Genomic DNA, 23,341 nt, shown 5'->3' with positions numbered 1-23,341 from the left:
AAAGCTTCCTAACAAAGCTCTGCAATTTAAGTGTTGTCACAAAATTCAGCACACAGTCTGTACATTTGTTCAGAGACTGAAACACAGCTTCTCAGGGAAGTCTGAAAAATATTCTCCCTTCTCAACTGATCCATTCTCAACTGAGATATATAAACAGCATTCCTGTGATCTTCAGGAAAACAAATCCTCTCAGGTTTAAAATACAACTGGTTTGGGACTCCCTTAGCTGTTCAGTGGTTAAGGCACCACGCTTCCACTGCAGGGGGCACAGGTTCAATCCCTGGTTGGGGAACTAAGATCCTTCATGCAACGGGGAGCAGGCAAAAAAAAAAAAAAAAAAGTTAAATAAATTACAATTGGTTTGCTTCTTTGACAGCCTGAAAGTGAAAGTCACTCAGTCGTGTCCAATTCTGCAACCCCATGGACTATACAGTCATGGAATTCCCAGGCAAGAATACTGGAGTGGGTAGCCTTTCCCTTCTGCAGGGGATTTTCCCGACCCAGGGATCGAACTGGGGTCTCCTGCATTGCAGGCAGATTCTTTACCAACTGAGCTATCAGGGAAGCCCTATCTTTTTTTAAACTCCAAAACCAGTGGTGGGTGCTGCATATGTGCTGCTGTCCATTTGCTAAGTCATGTCCAACTCTTTTGCAACCTCATGACTATAGCCCACTAGCCTTCTCTGTCCATGGGATTTTCTGACCAAGAATACTGAGTGAGTTGCCATGTCCTTCTCCAGGGGACTTTCCAAACCCAGGGATTGAACTCACATCTCCTGCAATGGCAGGTAGGTTCTTTACCACTGAGCCACCAGGGAAGCCCATTGTATTGTGTACTGGAGACAACTCGGACACTGCAAGACTGATTATAGAACACACGTGGACTTCTAAAATCTACACACGGTTCTTTCATCACCATTGACTGGGTAGAGTATTAACTGCACCCATTCAGCTTCATGTGCTGACCGGTTTGACCAGATTTACAAACTCCGGAACATAAAACAATCATTCAATGATGGAGTCTATGCCATATTTATTCACTGTATACTTTTATATACACTGAATAATCACAGAAAACTAATCAAACTGATCACATGGACCACAGCCTTCTCCAACTCAATAAAACTATAAGCCATGCCATGTAGGGCCAACCCAAGACAGATGGGTCATGGTGGAGAGTTCTGACAAAACATGGTCCTCTGGAGAAGGGAATGGCAAACCACTTCACTACTATGAACAGTATGCAAAGGCAAAAAGATAGGACACAAAGATGAACTCCCCAGGTCGGTTGGTGCCCAATGTGCTACTGGAGATCAGTGGAGAAATAATCCCAGAAAGAATGAAGAGATGGAGCCAAAGCAAACACAACACCCAGTTGTGACTATGACTGGTGATGGAAGTAAAGTCTGGTGCTGTAAAGAACAATATTGCATAGGAATCTGGAAGGTTAGGTCCATGAATCAAGGTGTATTAGAAGCAGTCAAACAGGAGATGGCAAGAGTGAACATCAACATTTTAGGAATCAGTGAACTAAAATGGACCGGAATGGGTGAATTTAACTCAGATGACCATTATATCTACTACTGAGGGCAAGAATCCCTTAGAAGAAATGGAGTAGCCATTATGGTCAACAAGAGAGTCCGAAACGCAATACTTGGATGCAAACTCAAAAACGACAGAATGATCTCTGTTTCCAAGGCAAATCATTCAATATGACAGTAATCCAAGTCTATGCCCCGACCAGAAATGCTGAAGAAGCTGAAGTTGAACAGTTCTATGAAGACCTACAAGACCTTCTAGAACTAACACCAAAAAAAGATGTCCTTTTCATTATAGGGGACTGGAATGCAAAAGTAGGGACTCAAGAAATACCTGGAGTAACAGGCAAATTTGGCCTTGAGTACAGGATGAAGCAGGGACAAGGCTAATAGAGTTTTGCCAAGGGAACACACTGGTCATAGCAAACACTCTCTTCCAACAACACAAGAGAACTCTACACATGGATATCACCAGATGGTCAATACCGAAATTAGACTGATTATACTCTTTGTAGCAGAAGATGGAGAAGCTCTATACAGTCAGCAAAAACAAGACCGAGAGCTGACTATGGCTCAGACCAAGGACTCCTTATTGCCAAACTCAGACTGAAAGTAGGGAAAACCACTAGACCATTCAGGTATGACCTAAATCAAATCCATTACGATTATACACTGGAAGTGACGAATAGATTCAAGGGATCAGATCTGATAGACAGAGTGCCTGAAGAACTATGGACAGAGGTTCCTGACATTGTATAGGAGGCAAGGATCAAGACCACCCCCAAGAAAAAGAAATGCAAAAAGGTTGTCTGAGGAGGCCTTACAAATATCTGAGAAAAGAAGAGAAGCAAAAAGCAAGGAGAAAAGAAAAGATATACCCATTTGAATGCAGAGTTCAAAGAATAGTAAGGAGAGATAAGAAAGCTTTCCTCAGTGATAAATGCAAAGAAATAGAGGAAAACAATAAAATGGAGAAGTTTAGAGATCTCTTCAAGAATATGGGCACAATAAAGACAGAAATGGTATTGACCTAACAGAAACAGAAGATAGTAAGAAGAGGTGACAAGAATATACAGAAGAATTATACAAAAAGATCTTCACAACCCAGATAATCACGATGGTGTGATCACTCACCTAGAGACAGACATCCTGGAAGTTAGGGTTAAAGTGGGCCTTAGGAAGCATCACTATGAATAAAGCTGGTGGAATTCCAGCTGAGATATTTCAAGTCCTAAAAGATGATGCTGTGAGAGTGCTGCACTCAATATGCCAGCAAATTTGGAAAACTCAGCAGTGGCCACAGGACTGGAAAAGGTCCGTTTTCATTCCAATCCCAAAGAAAGGCAATGCCAAAGAATGTTCAAACTACTGCACAATTGCACTCATCTCACATGCTAGCAAAGTAATACTCAAAATTCTCCAAGTCAGACTTCAACAGTATGTGAACCGTGAACTTCCACATGTTCAAGCTGGATTTAGAAAAGGCAGAGGATCCAGAGATCAAATTGCTAACATCTGTTGAATCATAGAAAAAGCAAGAGAGTTCCAGAAAAACATCTACTTAAGCTTTATTGAATATGCCAAAGCCTTTTACTGTGTGGATCATAACAAACTGTGGAAAATTCCTAAAGAGATGGGAATACCAGACCACCTTATCTGCCTCCTGAGAAATCTGTAGGCAGGTCAAGAAGCAACAGTTAGAACTGGACATGGAACAAGAGACTGATTCCCAATAGGAAAAGGAGTACATACACCAAGGCTGTATATTGTCACCCTGCTTATTTAACTTATATGCAGAGTAAATCATGAGAAACGCTGGGCTGGATGAAGCACAGCTGGAAACAAGACTGCTAGGAGAAATATCAATAACCTCAGATATGCAGATGACACCACCCTTATGGCAGAAAGTGAAAAGGAACTAAAGACCCTCTTGATGAAAGTGAAAGAGGAGAGTGTAAAAGCTGGCTTAAAACTCAGCATTCAGAAAACTAAGATCATGGCATCTGGTCCCATCACTTCATGGCAAATAGATGGGGAAACAATGAAAATAGAGACTTTATTTTTTTGAACTCCAAAATCACTGCAGATGGGGACTGGAGCCATGAAATTAAAAGACGCTTACTCCTTGGAAGAAAAGTTATGACCAACCTAGATAGCATATTAAAAAGCAGAGACATTACTTTGTCAACAAAGGTCCATCTAGTCAAAGCTATGGTTTTCCAGTAGTCATGTATGGATGTGAGAGATGGACTATAAAGAAAGCTGAGCGCCGAAGAATTGATGCTTTTGAACTGTGGTGTTGGAGAAGACTCTTGAGAGTCCCTTGGACTGCAAGGAGATCCAACCAGTCCATTCTAAAGGAAATCTGTCCTGAATATTCATTTGAAGGACTGATGCTGAATCTGAAACTCCAATACTTTGGCCACATGATGCGAAGAACTGACTCACTGGAAAAGACCCTGATGCTGGGAAAGATTGAGTACAGGAGGAGAACGGGATGACAGAAGATGAGATGGTTGGATGGCATCAGTGACTTGATGGAAATGAGCTTGAGTAAGCTCTGGGAGTTGGTGATGGACAGGGAGGCCTGGCTGCCCATGGGGTCACAAAGAGTCAGACACACTGAGCGACTGAATTGATTCTTTTCACTGATACTTTTATGTTTGTCCTTCAAATAAAACCACCAAGATGTAAAAGCAAAATGTAAACAACACAAAAAATGTTATCTACACAAGCTCGCATGTGTACATACATACAAAGCAACTTTCTTGAACGGTACCGGCAGATTGGGGAATTCTAATTTTCAATGTCAACCAGTTGTCTGAATATTCATCGGAAGGATTAATGCTGAAGCTCCAACTCTTTGGCCACTGATGCAAAGAGCCGACTCATTGGAAAGGACCCTGATGCTGAGAAAGACTGAAGGCAAAAGGAGAAGACTGCAGCAGAGGATGAGATGGCTGGATGGCATCCCTGACGCAACGGACACGAATTCGAGCAAACTCCGGGAGATAGTGAAGGACAGGAAAGCCTGCCAAGTTGCAGCTCACGGGGTCACAGAGTTGGACCCTAAACAACTTAACAACAACAAGTTGCCTGTAAGGAAACAAACAGCATGTTATCGCACAAGGGAATGGCACACGAAGAAAAGCAGAGGTACCAACCCAATGGTTCCATAAACCATGGAAAAAGGTGCCATGTTTCTTTTATGTTCCAGAGAAAAATGAACACTTCAGTGGTGCACTTCTGCCACATAAACCACAAGGGTCGGTCAGAACCAGTTCTGAGAGACTCTCGAAGCCAGGGCAGACCCCAGCCATCTCTTCTGAGGTCCAGCCACTTTCCCAGCTGTTTCCTGGGCCCAGGCACCTGCCAGGAAAAGTGCCGGCCCCAGCGGCCCCACCTCATAGGGAGGTGGCCCCCCACCGCGTAAGTGCCCCCTACGGGGTAGGACAGGTCTGGGGCCACTGAGGGCATGGAAGGGGGCTATGCCATAGCCAAGATGAGCAGGTATTAAAGGAAAATACCAAGAAATTCAAGAGTGTAGAAAAACACAGGATATCAGACCCTCATTTTAATTCATTAACATCATACAAGAAAGTCAAATACATTTAGGCTAACAGTAGCAGCCATCTTGGGCTTCATAGGTAGCTCAGCAGTAAAGAATCCATCTGCCAATGCAGGAGACACAGGTTCAATCCCTGGGTCAGGAAGATCCCCTGGAGGAGGAAATGGCAACCCACTCCAGTATTCTTGCCTGAAAAATTCCATGGACAGAGGAGGCTGGCAGTCTATAGTCCATGGGCGTCACCAAGAGTCGGACATGACTGAGTATACACCCCCTACAGCTGACACTTAAAAAATGATATCCATAATGACTAAGTATTTATGTCACATTAACATTCTGTTGCCTTTTTTCACACCCTGGGAACAGTAAGACAATGTATAGTCCAAGTAAGCAACTCAGAGCTGGGCACGTGGTCTCTGAAAAAATGGTTACCACTGTAAATCGAGTCCCCACCTTAGCTCATGTGATTTCCTCGTATGTTTTCAGATACACGCATTATCAGATGTGGGCACGTGGCCCTTCCGGGAGTGGGACAATCAAGAGAATGAGTGCTATTCCTTCTCCTGACCTCAGAAAGAATCAGGATAGACCGTAACAGTTACATAAATAAGAGGTTATGTAGAGAAAAGAAATATCATGCCAAGACAGGGCTGCAGCTGATCAAAACAGTGATTATTTCAAAGAACAGTGGGTAAAGCAGAGAAAATGTATGTGTGAAGGAAAGGCAGAGAGAACCATCCATTCAGAGATGGGTTAACATTTGCAAAGATTTTATAGTGATGCCTGGTACATTGATAAGTATCTGATAAATTAACAAAGAAAATCCATACATTCAAACAAATATTTACTGATATGTTGTAAGCATTAGGAATATGGTGTATGTTCTAATAAGGGGAAGGAAAAAGTAGAAATGGACAAGTAAATATAACACTGTGCAGATGGTGATGAATATCTAGGAAGACATAAATGAGGGTAAAGGGATTAAGCACCCGGAGGGGTTACTTTATGTTGTGTTTAAAGACACCCTCACTGATCAGATAACATCAAAGTAGAAACCCTAAGGAAGAAAGGAATGGAATCAGGCTTCTGCATTCAGTGTGTTAAAGCATATTGGTTGAATAAATAGCTAATTTGTAAATATTTCAAAGGATTAATAAGATTCACAATCTTGTTCAAGAATTTTTAAGGAGAGCCCCTTGAACTACCAGAAGTCTTTCCTGTGCAACAACAAACGGTACAAGTTGCACAACTTTATCCCCAAACAGCAAAAAAGAAAATTTTAGGGCTAAGGAATGGAATTCTTTTTACAGGAATTTTTTGGGAACAAACAACAGCCAAAACGCAATAGCAATGTGAATTCCTCCAAACCCAACTCAAAACAAACTGAGTGACTTCAATGGGGCATATATTAGAAGAAAGGTGGTAAAGGTTAAGAAACGGGGCAAAGTATAGAAGATTAATAGACAGGAAATCAATTTAGAGAAAACGGGGCCTCAGAACAAATAGCTCCTGTTATAGAAATAAAAGCCACTGGTCACAAGATGGACTGGATTAAGCGTGGGAACAAAACTAAGGCCGCCCATCAACCCTACTGGGGCCTCAGAGAAGGTTTGCCCAACACTGGGTCTACCTCTGTATGAAAAATGAAAATCAAGTAGTTAATTAGTTTAAAAAAAAAACAGCTGAGCCATTTTCAATCCCCTTTTAATTCTAGGAAAGTACACATATGGCAGGAAACCCTTATGAGGCTTACGTGCAAGTTTTTATAGTCTATAGGGGCTTCCCTGATAGCTCAGTTGGTAAAGAATTCACCTGCAATGCAGGAGACCACAGTTGGATTCCTGGGTTGGGAAGATCCCCTGGAGAAGGGATAGGCTACCCACTCTAGTATTCTTGGGCTTCCTTGGTGGCTCAACTGGTAAAGAACCCGCCTGCAATGCAGGAAACCTGGGTTCGATCCCTGGGTTGGGAAGATCCCCTGGAGAAAGGAAAGGCTACCCACTCCAGTATTCTGGCCTGGAAAACCACTGTATAGTCCATGGGGTCCCAAAGAGTTGGACATGACTGAGCAACTTTCACTTCATTTCACAGTGACATACATAGATTTCTCTTATTACAATTCGTTAGCAACCCCCAGTTACAAAAATCTAACTTTTCTGTTCAAAGAGGAAAAAAAAGAAAAAAGAAATCTTATCACGTCCTCTCCTGATGGACAGATGGGATAGACAGCGTTCTCAGTCTGAGCAACTTCATCTCCCATGAGCTTGGCATTTCTTCTAGAGAAGTCTTCAGTTTTGCTCTCCAGGGTACAGTTGGCAAGGTTTGTAAACATTTTTGGTTGTCACAACTGTGGGGGGTGGGGGGAAGGGTGCTACTGGCATCCAGTCGGCAAGGTCAGGAATGCTGCTATAAACATCTGAGAATTATCCAGCCCAAATGTCACGAGGACCAGGTGGAGATATCCTGGTCTAGGAATGCCCTGATGTGCCTTCCAACCAGATGTTTAGGTAGATACCAGGAAAAAATTATGAGTCAGCCAATGCCTGTAAGCAAAACCTTTCATTATACACAGACAAATCTTTTGGAAACAATTTTAAAGATAAAAACATTTAACTCAAAGGTCAGCAGGACAGTATTATATAATTTAGTTTTTGATTCTTATTTGACCCAAGTTAAGAAGGGTGATGGGGATGATTTACAGTGATGATGGTCACTAAGCAGTGGAGTTTGCTTCTATTTGTTACTGTTTTGCCTTTTAAGGAAAATTTTTTACTGGAGTAGAATTAATGGTTTTGAACTGTAGTGTTGGAGAAGACTCTTGACAGTCCCTTGGACTGCAAGGAGATCCAACCAGTCCATTCTGAAGGAGATCAGCCCTGGGATTTCTTTGGAAGGAATGATACTAAAGCTGAAACTCCAGTACTTTGGCCACCTCATGCGAAGAGTTGACTTATTGGAAAAGATTCTGATGCTGGGAGGGATTGGGGGCAGGAGGAGAAGGGGACGACAGAGGATGAGATGGCTGGATGGCATCACTGACTCAATGGACGTGAGTCTGAGTGAACTCCGGGAGTTGGTGATGGACAGGGAGGCCTGGCGTGCTGCGATTCATGGGGTCGCAGAGAGTCAGACACGACTGAGCGACTGAACTGATAGCTGATTTACAATGTTATGTTAGTTTCAGTGTACAGCAGAGTGAACCAGTTATACATATACAACTATCTACTCTTTTTTAGAATTTTCCCATATAGGCCATTACAGAATCCTGAGTAGAATTCCCTGTGCAATGGCAACCCCACTCCAGTATTCTTGCCTAGGAAATTTCAGGGACAGAGGAGCCTACAGTCCATGGGGTTGCAAAAAAGTTGGACGTGACTTACCGACTAAACAAGTGTGTATATATGAATCCCAATCTTCTAATTTATTCCTCCCTCACCTCCTGGTAACCATAAGCTTGTTTTCTACATCTGTAAGTATTTCTATTTTATAGTTACAGATAGTATCATTTTCTAATTGTACTGTATTACAGTCGGACAACACTTTCCACACGATTTCCACCCTGTCTCCCTGACCCGGGGCTCTTGGACCTGACATTTCTGTGTCTGGGCCACTGACATGCCACTAGTCTCCCTGACATCGCCACCCAAATGTTACTTCTCAGAAGGCACCAGCTTCTGTGTGAAGGACACCCTGCCACCTTCCTCCTGATTCTATCACATGTGCTGCTGCTCCTGTGACAGTTTGTAATCACTTATCTATTATCTCCCTTGTTTCAAAACCATCTCACTCCCAACTCGGAAACCTCTGGTCAGTGTATTTCAACTCTTTGGACCACAACCTACAGGGAAAAACATGTGTTTTACACTGTGAAGTACTTACTATACACGTAGTTCACAAGGGTTTCGTAAAACACCATGAAGTTTGGTGCATGCCAGGACCTTCTCTTTCTTTTAAATGTCAGTTGTGACTCTCTAAACTGACTTCACACCTCACTAGAGAGAAGACTCAGTCTGGAAACTACAAAGGCAGGGCACATGCCTATCTCGTTTCTCAGCGACCAGCCTCTGCCCACCATAGAGACTCAATCAATATTGAATAAATGGTCCTGGCCTTCAAAATGGGTACAATACACAGGGAGAAGCAGTGCTGGGTAGTGACCAGACATGGCCTTGGAGTCAGACCTGGCTGGACTCTGTTCTCCTAGATCTATGCTTTCATAGCCCAGGGATAATGAGGCAGACACTTAACCTCCCTGGCCCATGATTTTCCCCACTGATAAAGTAAGATTGGTGATGATAATTTCACAGAATTACTGTGAAAACTAAAAATAATGTGGTAAGTGTTAGTCAGTTGTGTCTGACTCTGTGACCCCATAGACTATAGTCTGCCAGGCTCCTCTGTCCATGGGATTCTCCGGGCAAGAATACTAGAGTAGGCAGCAATTCCCTTCTCCAGGGGATCTTCCCAACCCAGGGATCAAACCCAGGTCTCCTGCATTTCAGGCAGATTCTTTACCAGGGAAGTCCAAGAAGACTGGAGTGGATAGTCTATCCCTTCTCCAGCGGATCTTCCTGACCCAGGGATCAAACCAGGGTCTCCTGTATTGCAGGCGGATTCCTTACCAGCTGAGCTATCAGGGAGGCCTACAATGCAAAGAACAACGCTTTCCACCCTGTCTCCCTGACCCAGGGCTCTTGGACCTGCCGTTTCTATGTCTGTCTCTGTGGCTATGCTCTTATGACAGGATGTAAAAGGAAGCCACTTACTTAACTGAAACTCTGCCCTGACCTGTTCGGTGGCTGCCCCAAGGAGACTGGAGAAAGTATTTGGGACACAAAAATGTAAAGTCCGCTAGAAAGTTCCACTGGAATCTTATTAAAGGCAAAATGATACACGTCTACTCTCCTAGTGAGCAGGGGGGGAAAAATGGCACCAGCGCTTTGCTTTCAGCTCAAATTTGTCAGAGTAAATACATCTTAATTACACGGTCCAGGGGGGTAAAATGATCTTTCCATAAATAAAGATTCTGTTACTTTAACCTCCCCCTTGAGTTTGTGAGATGACTGACTTCTAATTATAGATAAAACAAGATTATTTTCTTTTTCGGAGACTCAAACTAGTTGTGAGATTAAGTCATTTAAACCATCAGTGGGTTTGCAATGCGCAGTAGGGTGAGATGCATGGCATGTGGGTATCAAACCAAAATAGCAAAGAGAGGTGGGCAGAGGGCACTGGTATGTATGGAGCACTGAATGCACGCATCAGGCACATTTGATCCTCAGGGGCAAAGGAAACACCATTGCTCATTTGTTAAAGAAACCATTCAAGAAGATTCAGAGAAGTTGGGAAATCTACCCACAGCACAAAGCACAGTGAGCAGTCAATTCCTTGAGATCATGGCAAAGGCACGTCCCACCCTAGAGAGACACTAGGTCAGAGACAATCCCGCCTCTGCCACTAACTGGCTGGGACTCCCTGGCACGTTCAGTGGAGTCAATGGTTACGATCCTTGGTCCTCTGGAGGAGAGGGGAGCAGAAAGCACGTGTGCACTGCCCTCCCAGCGTGCCAGGTTTAATTCTCTCACTTACCCCGTGATTTTCCGTTTGTTTACTCTCTCCAGTTCCCTTGGTCATTCGTGCCAGGCTGTGAGCTGGACCCCAGGAATACAAAGATGAATTAAATGGTCTCTTTTCAGAGGGCTTATCGACCACCAAGGGATCAGAAAAATAAACAGGCAATCCTCACCGCGTGGTGGGGGCTGTCACAAAGTCAGATGGGAACTGGCCACGGGGGATGGCCCAGGGCCAGGCAAGAGCACACAGCCCAGGGCATCCAAGTAGCAGAGTATGGCTGGGAGGCAGGTGGAGGGCTTTCTGTCTGGAGTGGCCCTTGCCCTCTGACCTAAGGAACAGAGGGCTACGTATGTAGCTAAGGAAAGGGGGGCAGACACTTGTTATCTATTGATCATTATGAACAAGTCAGTATCAAACATGACACTAAGATTGTCTTTTGAGAGACAAAAGAAGAAATCTCACTACAAAATGCAATTCAAGGAGATCGATTTTCTACAAACTCCACAGGAAAGCAATGTGTGAATCAACGCTAGGAGTGATCAGTACACACACGGTTGTCCCCCAAATGGCCAGTGTGTCTTCCTGCTTTCATGTGTGCAAATATCACTAACAAATGCATCAGCGATGACAGGTACGACCCAGAGTCAGGAAGCTCCGGCTACCAGTCACTGACAGTCAGACTTAACCACTGAGCCCGAATCTTTCTGATGACACTGCAGAGTGTGCACGCAGGCGAAGAGCATTAAGAGTCCAAGAAGCCTAAGACAGCCAGGAAGCTAATTTGTGGACAGCACGTCTGCTCAGGCACCCAGGGAGCCTTGCCACACAAAATGAAAAAAAAATGAAGTCGCTCAGTTGTGTCTGACTCTTTGCAACTCCATGGATTGTAGCCCATGGAATTTTCCAGACAAGAGTACTGGAGCGGGTTGCCATTTCCTTCTCCAGGGGATCTCCTGATCCAGGGATCAAACCCGGTTCTCCTGCATTGCAGGCAGAGGCTTTACCTTTGAGCTACCAACCAGCAGACAAATGCAACTCACTCACTTGTCCTGGCAACTGCCTGCCAGCCAGGAAGCGTTCGTTGCTCAGTCCTGTCCAACTCTGCAATCCCATGGACTGTAGCACGCCAGGTTCCTCGATCCAGACAAGAATACTGGAGTGGGTTGCAATGCCCTTCTCCAGGGGATCTTCCTGACCCAGGGATCGAACCCAGGTCTCTCAGATTGCTGGCAGATTCTTTCCTTACCATATGAGCCAGCACAGAAAACCCAGAGGATACCCTGGCCCTGGCCCTGGCCCCTCCCTGGTGAACCTCAGAGGAAAAGGTTAACAGTCACACTGATCTGGCATGGTTGTAAGAAATGACTAACACACACACACACACACAAGAACATATTACCATATTTACATATTAAGGATAATAAGATCTCCAATCAGAATTTATACACACATTGAGAATTGTGATTTTTATAGAAGAATTTAGTGTTTTTTTTTAGACATTAAGAAAAATTTTTAAGAAAATCATCTGCACAAAGAAAAGTCACACTTGTTCCAGCTGAACTAGGTTCTAAAGCTTTCTCGTAGCTGCTGCGACCACCCAGGCCAGTACCCAGAAAAGGACCACCTTCACGCTCCGTAGGTCAGTCTTTCCACATTGAAGAATTCAGCGTTCAGAAAACAATCACTATATTTTAATGTGTTTTCATTATAGAGTTACACTGAGTTATGGTAAGATAAATCTATGATGATATTAGACTATGCACACACACGGTATAATCCTAAGTTTTTTTTTTTTAAATACACACACAAGGACAAACACACAGGCACACACATACGCACGTACACACCAGCAACTGTACTCCTGGGCATTTGCTCTAAATAAATGAAAACTTAACGTCTGCACAAAAACACACACATGAATGTTCACAGCAGCTTTATCTATAACAGGTGAAAGTTGAAAAAGATGGTCCCAGAAGGTTACATGCCGTATGATTCCATTTCTATTATATAAGATTCCCGATACGACCCAATTACAGCAAATGAAGGCCAGATTGGTATGGCTGGAGGCTAAGGAGGGGGTGGGGAGGAGACAACTTGCTGGATCCTCGTGCTGACGGAAAGGTTCTATATCGTGATTATCTCATATCCTGGCTGGGATACTGTGGTTCAGTTTTGCCGGATGCTATTATCAAAGGAAAATGGGTAAAAGGGTAACAGGATCTTTCTGAATAGTGCTTACAAATGCATGTGGATCTACAACAATCTCAGAACCAAACACTTAATTTAAAAAGAAAAAATTTAAATATGTGCCAAAAGCCTAGAAGAAAATAGATCACAACTCCAATAATAGGTCACAAACTTATAGGTGTTTGTGTTTTAATACTTTTCCATGATTTTTTTCTGTTTTCTAAACTTCTTAAACAATTTCAGGCTTAAAGAGAAATCAGTCCAATCAAAATTATTATTAATGAACATAACCAGATACATGTAACTAATTCAATGACTCTTTGAAAAATGAGTACCGCAGAACTGCTTTCAAAAAATAACAAAAACAAAATGAAATAGTAAACCTCCTCCAAGGGTCACCAGCTACTGGAAAAAGAAAGGGCTTCCCAGACCCGCCTGTTTTACATAGAGTAAGTTCAGCCCTTTACACAGAGTAAGTTTCTGCAAGCCAAGAAGTGGGGATATGACAAAAGCCCAGTAATCCCAATTCTTGAGACAAACATTCGACAAGCTCTCACTTCCTCAGTTCCTTGCCTTCACAGGCAAATTCTACCAAAAGTTTAGAGAAGGGCTAACATGTATCCTGCTCAAATTCTTCCAGAAAATCGCAGAGGAAGGAAAACTCCCAAATTCATTTTACGAGGCCACCATCACTCTGATATCAAAACCAGACAAAGATGCCACACACAAAAAGGGAAATTACAGGCCAATACCACTGATGAACATAAATTCAAAAATCCTCAACAAAATTCTAGCAAAGAGAATCCAGCTCATTAGAAGGATCATACATTATGATCAAGTGGGCTTTATCCCAGGGGTGCAAGGATTCTTCAATACATGCAAATCAATGTGATACAGCATATTAACAAATTGAAAGCTAAAATTATATGATCATCTCAATAGATGCAGAGAAAGCTTTTGACAAAATTCAACATCCATTTATGATGAACAGTCTCCAGGAAGCAGGCACAGAAGGAACATACCTCAACAAATTAAGGCCATATAGGACAAATCCACACCAAACATTATTCTCAATGGTGAAAAACAAAGCATTTCCTCTAAGATCAGGGATAAGATAAGGGTGCCCAGTCACACCACTATTATTCAAAATGGTTTTGGGAGTCCTAGCCACAACAATCAGAAAAGAAAAAGAAATAAAAGGAATCCAGATTTGAAAAGAAGTAGACTCGGTTTGCAGATGACATGATACTATACATAAAAAACCCTAAAGATGCCATCAGGAAATTACTAGAACTAATCAATGAATATAGCAAAGTTGCAGGATATAAAATTAATACATAGAATCCTTTGCATTCTTATACACTAACAATGAAAAATCAGAAAAAGAAATTAAGGAAACAATCCCATTCACCATTGTTAAAAGAATAAAATACCTAGGAATAAACCTACCTAAAGAGAAAAAAGACCTGTACGCAGAAAACTATAAGCCACTGATGGATGGAATCAAAGATGACACAGAGGAACGGATATTCAACCATGTTCCTGGACTGGAAAAAAATCAATGCTGTGAAAGTGACTATACTACCCAAAGTGACCTACAGATTCAATGCAATACCTATGAAACTACCAATGGTATTCTTCACAGAACTAGAACAAAAATTTTAGAGTTTGTATGGAAATACAAAAGACCTTGAAGAGCCAAAGCAATCTTAAGAAGAATGGAGCTAGAGGAATCAACCTGACTTCAGACTATAGTACGAAGCTACAGTCATCAAGACGGTACGAAAGAAAGAAAAGAGTTAGTTGCTCAGTCATGCCCAACTCTTTGCAATCCCATGGACTGCAGCGCACCAGGCTCCTCTATCCATGGGATTTTCTAGGCAAGGATATTGGAGTGGTTTGCCATTTCCTTCTCCAGGGGATTTTCCCAACCCAGGGATCGAACCTGGGTCTCCTGCACTGCAGAGAAACTCTTTACCAATTGAGCTGTATGGTACTGGTATAAAAGCAGAAATACAGACCAATGGAACAAACAGAAAGCCCAGAGATAAGCCCATGCACCTATGGGAACCTTATCTTTAACAAAAGAGGGATACAAAAGACTATACAATGGAGAAAAGACAGTCTCTTCAATAAGTGGTGCTGGGAAAATTGGACAGCTGCATATAAAAGCATGAAATCAGAACACTAAAAGCACACACAAAGATAAACTCAAAATGAATTAAAGACATAAATGTAAGGCCAGAAACTATAAAACTCTTAGAGGAAAACATAGGCAGAACACTTTTTTGACATAAGTCACAGCAAGATCCTCTATGACCTACCTCCTAGAGTAATGGAAATAAAAACAAAAATAAACAAATCGGACCTAATTAAACTTAATTAGGAAGGAAACTATCAACAACATGAAAAGAGAACCCTCAGAATGGAAGAAAATAACAGCAAATGAAACAACTGACAAAGGATTAACCTCTAAAATACATAAGCAGCTCATTTAGCTCAATACCAGAAAAACAACCCAGTCAAAAAGTGGGCAGAAGACCTAAACAGACAGTTCTCCAAAGAAGACATACAGATGGCTAATAAACACATGAACAGATGCTCAGCACTGCTCATTATTAGAGAAAAGGAAATCAAAACTACAATGAGGTATCACCTCACACTGGCCATCATCAAAAAATCTGGAAACAAGAAACGCTGGAGAGAGTGTGGAAAAAAGGGAACCCTCTTGCCCTGTTGGTGGGAATGTAAACCGATACAGCTATTATGGAGAACAGTAGGGAGATTCCATGAAAAATTAGGAATAAAACGATTGATCCAACTATTCCACTACTGGGCATATACCCTGAGGAAACCAAAACTGAAAAAGACACATGTATCCCAATGTTCACTGCAGCAAAATTTACAACAGCCAGAACATGGAAGCACCCTGTCCATCAACAGATGAATGGATAAAGAAGTTGTGGTATACATACACAATGGAATATTACTGGGCCATAAAAAGGAACGCATTTAACTCAGTTCTAGTAAGGTGGGACAAACCTAGAACCTATTATGCAGAGTGAAGTGAGTCAGAAAGAGAAAGACAAATATTGCACATTAACACATATATATGGAATCTAGAGAGATGCGACCAATGAACCTATTTGTAGGGCAGCAGTGGAGACACAGACATAGGGAACAGACCTGCGGACACAATGGCAAAAGGACAGGGAGGGATCAACTGCGGAAGTAGCACCAAAATATACATTCAGTTCAGTCGCTCAGTCGTGTCCGACTCCTTGCGACCCCACAAACCACAGCATACCAGGCCTCCCTGTCTATCACCAACTCTGGGAGTCCACCCAAACCCATGCCCATTGAGTCGGTGAGGCCATCTCATCCTCTGCTGTCCCCTTCTCCTCCTGCCCTCAATCTTTCCCAGCATCAGGGTCTTTTCAAATGACTCAGCTCTTAGCATCAGGTAGCCAAAGAATTAAGAGTTTCAGCTCAACATCAGTCCTTCCAATGAACACTCAGAACTTATCTTCTTTAGGATGGACTGGATGGATCTCCTTGCAGCCCAAGGGACTCTCAAGAATCTTCTCCAGCACCACAGTTCAAAAGCATCAAGTCTTCAGCACTCAGCTTTCTTTATAGTCCAACTCTCACATCCATACATGACTACTGGAAAAACCATAGCCTTGACTAGATGGACCTTTGCTGGCAAAGTAATGTCTCTGCTTTTTAATATGCTGTCTAGGTTGGTCATAAGTTTCCTTCCAAGGAGTGAGCATCTTTTAATTTCATAGCTGCAATCACCATCTGCAGTGATTTTGGAGCCCAGAAAAATAAAGGCAGCCACTGTTTCCACTGTTTCCCCATCTATTTGCCATGAAGTGATGGGACCGGATGCCATGATCTTAGTTTTCTGAATGTTATAGATAGTCAGAGGAAATTTATTGTATGACACAGGGAGCACAAATCTGGTGCTCTGTGATAACCTGGGAGGTGGGGTGGGGTGGGAGGGAGATTCATGACAGAGGGGATATATGTATACCTATGGCTGACTCATGTTGATGTATGGCAGAAACCAACACAATATTGTAAAACCATTATCGTCCAAATAAAAAATAAATTAATTCATTAATTTCCTTAACCAGGTTTCCCTACAGTGCCTTTCCCAAGGGGTCCCTGCAGCTTCTCCCAGCAAGCTGACTCCCGCCCCAGCAGTCGCTCACCCTCTCCCCCATGCTCCCTGGGTTCCACACAGTGATAAACCTCCCTGGGCACCGTCCTTCATTTCTCCAGGTCGCCCCTGCTCCCAGCTTCGGGCACCGGTCCCCCGGACTGCAGCGCACTTCTCTTCCACGGCACCTTGGACAGACCCCTCTCCAGTCACCACAGGACACTATCGTCTCCCTTTTCCTCTCTCTGCCTAGGGACCAGGAGTAGCCCATCTTTAGGCTCCTGTGTGGAAGTGGCTGACTTCCTGGAGTTCCATGATGACTGCAGATGGCCGGTGAAGGACAAATCGTGGTGTCTACAAACAGCGAGCTGCTGTCCTTATACTGGACCTAGACTGGGTCTCCTGAAAACCTCTGGGTCCTCATTGCCTAGTCAAACATCTGGCACCAGTTGTTCAGCTGCTCAGTCACGTCCAGCTCTTTGTGACCCCATGGACTGCAGCACGCCAGGCTTCCCTGTCCTTCACCATCTCCTGGAGCTTGCTCAAACTCATGTCCATTGAGTCGATGATGACATCCAACTGTCTCATCCTCTTGTGGTCCCCTTCTCCTACCTTCTGTCTTTCCCAGCATCAGGGTCTTTTCCAATAAATCAATTCTTTGCATCAGGTGGCCAAAGTATTGGAGCTTCAGTGTCAGTCTTTCCAATGAATATTCAGGACTGATTTCCTTTAGGATTGACTGGTTGGATCTCCTTGCAGTCCAAGGGACTCTCAAGGGTCTTCTCCAACACCACAGTTCAAAAGCATCAATTCTTCAGCGCTCTGGCACAATTAGTAAGCAGTTTCTGGCACCAAAAGCTGCTCACTAATCGTCTGTTAAAAGGATGAGCACCTTGCCCTTCTGGGATACTGAGGTCATATGATGAGCATCTTGCATTTGTCACCTAACTCCAAAGGCTGAGTTGTAAATGAATGTTTTTCATTTACTGGCTGTCTTGAAACTGCTTTTACGCTAAATAATATGAGAGCAATGCCTTGGCTACTCTTAAGTGAAATGAGAAAAAGCATATTTGAGCCAAATACCATACATCTTGGAGTTTCAAAACAAAGTCAAAATCAAATTTATGAATCCTACCTTTAAGCATTCCATTTTTTGTATGCCACTCATTTCCAAGTATCAAGAAAGAATCAGAAACCATGCAAAGTATTTATTAATTCAGTGAACAAAAACAGAATCGGAATGACTCCAGATTCTAGACTGAAACCAGAAGTCATTTTTGGCTGTTAGTTTGGTAAAATATCTACAAAGGGGCAAGAGGTCAGCTTGGCTCAAAGGGACAGTACAAGAACTAGGAGAAAACACACCACCAAGAAGATAATAGCAAAGGCCAGAAACAAACAGAAACTTGGAACATGAATAGTGAACTCCCACGCTTTCCCTGCGTGCCAAACCCACTCCTGCCGCCAAGGAACTCTCTCAAAATGTCAGGAAAACGCTACTTGAGTTACTGAAAGGACTAGAAAGGGTCAGAGACTAGGAACAAAAAAGACTGAAAAATATATAGGTCACCAACGTGGCAAGATATCTTTAAAAAACTGTAATTAATAAGAAAAATTAATACTAATTACTGAGATATTTTTGAAGATAAGATTGAAGGCAAAAGGATAAGAGGACAGCAGAGGATGAGACGGTTGGGTAGCATCACCAACTCAAGGGACACAAACTTGGGCAAACTCTGGGAGATAGGGAGGGACTGGGAAGCCTGGCGTGCTGCAGTCCATGGGGTTGCAAAGAGTCGAACATGAATTAGTGACTAAACAACAACAACAAAAACTGAGACTTTTTCCTAATAGCACATGGACCATGAACAAAATAAGTGGCCGAAAAGAATTCTGCTTGTTTGTTTACCCGTGGAAGGTAACAACAAGGAACTGTTTCTCAGTAAATTTCTGTGAATGAAAAGGATATAAAATCTCCACACACCTTCTGATAGAAATCTGGTCTCAAGATCTAAAAGTCAGAGCACCTGAGCTTTAGAGAAAATAAAGGGAATCTGGCTGAAGTCTTAATCTTAAAAACAAAGGTTATACGGGAAAAACTTTGCCATGTTTATCAATTTTTTGTCAATATCATCATTCTCTGTATAGCTTTCCATCCTCCATTGAGTTTTTCCCAAAAAAGAGAGTTTGGGCATCCTGCCTTTCCTTACAAGCTTGCATCTCTTCAAATTCCAGTTTTAGAATGCACAGACTCGAGCACAGCACAAAGACAAAGGAGCCCTTACATCCTCGCACTTGCTCCCAAATGGCCCCTATCGCCATCAGAGAGCAGCTCCTCTTCACGGGTGCAGACCCAGCACTGTAAGCTTGACCCCCATCCCTGCTTCCACCGTAACAAAGCTATAATGTTCAGGCTTCACCCACCTACGCCCATCCACCCTCATCTACTGGGCAAAGCCAACAGAGAAGGGCAGATGGAAACAGATGAGAACACGATGATGAAAACTCACCAAGTGAGAGCCTCCCACCTCATGGACCACTGGAAACTGAGAAGCTGCATCAAACTCGAAGCAGTCAATTTCCTCAAAGACCCTAAGATCTGCATTAGCAATGACTAGATAAATCCACATTATCCACAAAGTTCTTTAATTCCCCACGTCTTGATAGCTACATATGCTCCTGTTAAAAGCAAGAGCTAACACAGTGCTAGAAGGAGTGTAAAATGGGACACCTGCTTTGGAGTCGCCCAAGAAAAAAACCAAACAAATTTACCACCTGTCCCAGTAATTCCACTCCTAGGAATATACTCAAGAGAAGTGAAAACAAATATCTATGGAAAAGTTATACACAAATATTCCTGGAAGCATCATTTCTATATGCCTCAAAGTGTCAACAAAAGTCCATCCACATGGATAAACATCGTGTGGTCTACCTATACAAGGGAATATTATTCAGCAATAAAAAGGGATGAAGTACTGATATATGCGAACGTGGATGACCTTGAAAGCATTATGCCAAGTCAAAGAGGTCAGACCCTAAAGGCCACACATTATATGATCCTGTTTATAGCAAATATCCAGAATAAGCAAATCTCGAGACAGAAAGCAGATCAGCAGTTGTCAGGGGCTGGAGAGGATGGGAAAGAGGAAATGGGGGATGACTGCTCATGGGTTTGAGGTTTCCTTGAGGGTGGTCAAAATGTTCTAAAACTGGTTGTGGTGATGACTGCCCAACTCTGTGACTCTACTAAAAACCACAGAACTGTACACATTCAGTGGGTATCATCTATGGGATGTGACTCACATCTTAATATAGCTATTGTTTAAATATATATATATATACTGGAATTAAGCAATTGGGCCAGAACGTGACACAGGCAGACACCTCATATACACTGGGCACTGGCACCTTGAGCCTCCTCAAAGGCTGAAACTCACCAGCTGGAGCCCCTCGGACACCATGCTGACCACCACTCTGCTGGGTAAAAGGCAGGCGCCAATGGGACAGGAGAGAACTCAGTAAAGCCAGCTCTCCTGGAATGAGGAAGGTCTTCCAGAGCATGACAAGCAGACACATCCCGTAAACATAAGAAGCCCAGGGCTGACCAGAGAGCAAGGAAGCCAAGCTCCTGGCAGTCTGGAGAGGCTGGGCCAGAAGAGGGCAAAGGAGGGAACAGACTCAGGAGGCCCACGTCCCATTCACACCAGTCTGGCCTGGTCCCTGTCCCTGGCTGGGCCCTGCTTCCTCCCATGCCCCTCACTCCCTGGCAGCTCTCCTCCACACACATCTCCCCCATCTTGCCACCAACTTGCCCCTGTCTGGTTTTACATCTGTTTGTGTAAAAAGAACTGCAACACTAACAAGGTCTCGGAATACATGTTTTTGTCTGGGGCAATGTGCATGTCCACTACTCAGACAGGATGGACCCTTCACTGTCCTTGTTCTGGGTATTTAGCACCCAGACCCAGGCCCCTACATGACTCTGGCCTTGGGGTCAGTGGCAGCAGGAGAGAACCCCGCACACTGCCAAATGCCCTAAGGCCCCTCTCATGACAGCATTCAGCTCCAGAAAGCACGAGCATCTTCACTGTGGCCACAAGAGGCGGACATAGGTACCCTGGGCCCCTGCCCCAGAGGGTTTACCTGGGCAGAGATTTGCAGTGGAGTCAATCAACAGGATTTCTGGAGTCAGCTAAGAAGAGAACCATGTGGGTGACAGCTGAGAACCCCTGAAGAGCCACCCAAGACCAGTCTCTCCTCGACCCTGGATCACAGTCTGAAAGCTCCTGCCGTGGACCTGCCAGGACACTGGACATCACTGGAGCAGAAGGCTCGTGGGGCAGTGAAACGAAGGTTATAGAGAGCTTGGCACAGCACCCAGCGGTGGTCCACACATGCTGATCATTATTACTGATGCTCTCCTGAGGTGGCCCTGTGGGACTGGGTCGGGAGAGAGAACCCAGGAAAAGGCCCATGAAATAATGAGCATGAACAAATGTAGATCTGAAGTGAAGGCACCATCCACAGGACAGAATCTAATAGGATATGAACCAGCCAAACATTATTTTTGGAGCATCTTTAGTATTTATGTGCCTGGGTGGTTTACTAGGACATTTCAGGAAATAAAAAGTGTGGAAGAGGAAGATTTCAGAGATTCTGGTAGCAATTCAACACCTACGTAGTGAAAAAAAATACCCACCTCCCCATTCAACATTATCTATAGAACAGGGTTCAAGTCTCCATTCCCCCCCCATGCCCTTGACTTTGGCAAACTGCTTCGTTACAGTCACAAGAGGCTGTCGATGTAGTTTAACTGCAAGTGCAGTGGGTGGCCAGGTAAAGTGGGGAGACGTGTGCATGCATGAAGAAGGTGAGAAGGAAGTGGGGTGAACAGTCTAGCAAGCTCTGGCAATCTCCAGACAGGCTTCCTACTGACAGGCGGTGGCTCAGTGATTCAAGAGGAAAAATAAAATAGAAGCACATAAGCATACCTGCCCTAAGAGACTCTCTGCTTTATAGTTTCACTGGCGACATCTCACTGTTTCTGTTGGTAGAAGCCCTTGTGAAAAAGGCTACAATCTAGTACTAATTGGCCATAATGTTCATTTGGAATTGTTCTAGATGTCATGGAAAACCCAGAACAGACTTTTTAACCAAACCGGTACTTAGCATTACAGGAATAGAGCTTTCTCCTGATAGACCGTAAACTGCACCAAAGCGCTCACATGTTTTCAGAGGAGATGATACAAGTTGCCAATATGGTACAACAAAAATAGGCTATAAACCCTTATTTTAAAGGTCTGGCTGCTACAAATAAAGTTAAAACCAATATCTATATGGGAGGGGAAAAGTTTCAACATAGGGAGAGCTGTATCTTTGTTTAAAAAATAAAAGAGGTGGTTTGAAATGTTTAGAAGCTGCTTACATAATCCTAAAGACAGCCCCCCACCCCCACAAAAAATATTATCCAGAAACAATGCACGTTTTCAAAGGAATTCAGTTTCAAAGCTGTTACGGTCTTTTCATTGTGTATTACAAGAATTGAGATATTATGGGTAATTATTTTGTGGGTTGAGCTAAGCCTATTAAAATAGAGACGGTATTTCTGTACAAAAGGTTGGAACAAATTATTAACAACGTGAACAATTCAGTTAAGTGGAATAAAACTCAGCCAAGATGGATTTTTCAGATTTTAAGAAAATAGCTTAACGTGTCTTTCCTTCTACTGACACCGAAATTTGCCTCCATGAATTTAATACCCTGTAAATTATGCATAAGCAAGCATAAACGGCAGAGCTGGAGCTTTGCTTTCATTTGAAAATTTTCAAGATTTCTCCAAGACAGAAAGGATGGTTATATTTCACAAGCTCCACGGACCATCAGAATGGGGGAACCTTTGAGGTCTGAGACACTTAATCACTAATTCAGGCTCTCCAAAAGAGCCATGTTCTATCAGAAGTCTTTAACAATGGCAGCTGACTTCTATGCCAACTCTACTCACAAACTTAATTTTCCATTAATAAGCTTTTTGTAAGTGTGTCTCATAATTAAAGCTCATGACCTCTTTGTCCTGGCCTCTATTCCAGACTTCGTGGGCTCAGAATTCTTTCACTGGTCTGTCCAGTGCATATTAGCTTATACCCAGGCACAGCCATAATGTTTTCTGTTGAGATGAGCACAGTATCTGATAACGAGCTAAAGAGGATGGGATCAGAGAAGCCAAGAGACTCATCTTTTGGGAGGACTGAGAGGAATTTGAATTGTATTACTATGGGATCAGTCCTGGGTGTTCATTGGAAGGACTGA

At 43.2% G+C, this 23,341-nt stretch overlaps 1 protein-coding gene across 1 annotated transcript in view; it reads right to left on the bottom strand.

The window, feature by feature from the left end:
• MYO10 (myosin X) overlaps nucleotides 1–23,341 on the bottom strand; it is a 259,863-nt gene that overhangs the window by 146,724 nt on the left and 89,798 nt on the right. The window lies entirely within an intron of this gene.

This window comes from Bos javanicus, chromosome 20, assembly GCF_032452875.1.
Source record: "Bos javanicus breed banteng chromosome 20, ARS-OSU_banteng_1.0, whole genome shotgun sequence".
In the NCBI taxonomy this organism is placed as follows: Eukaryota; Metazoa; Chordata; class Mammalia; order Artiodactyla; family Bovidae; genus Bos; species Bos javanicus.
The sequence above is the reverse complement of the archived record's forward strand: the minus strand, read 5'-3'. Positions and strand labels throughout refer to the sequence as shown.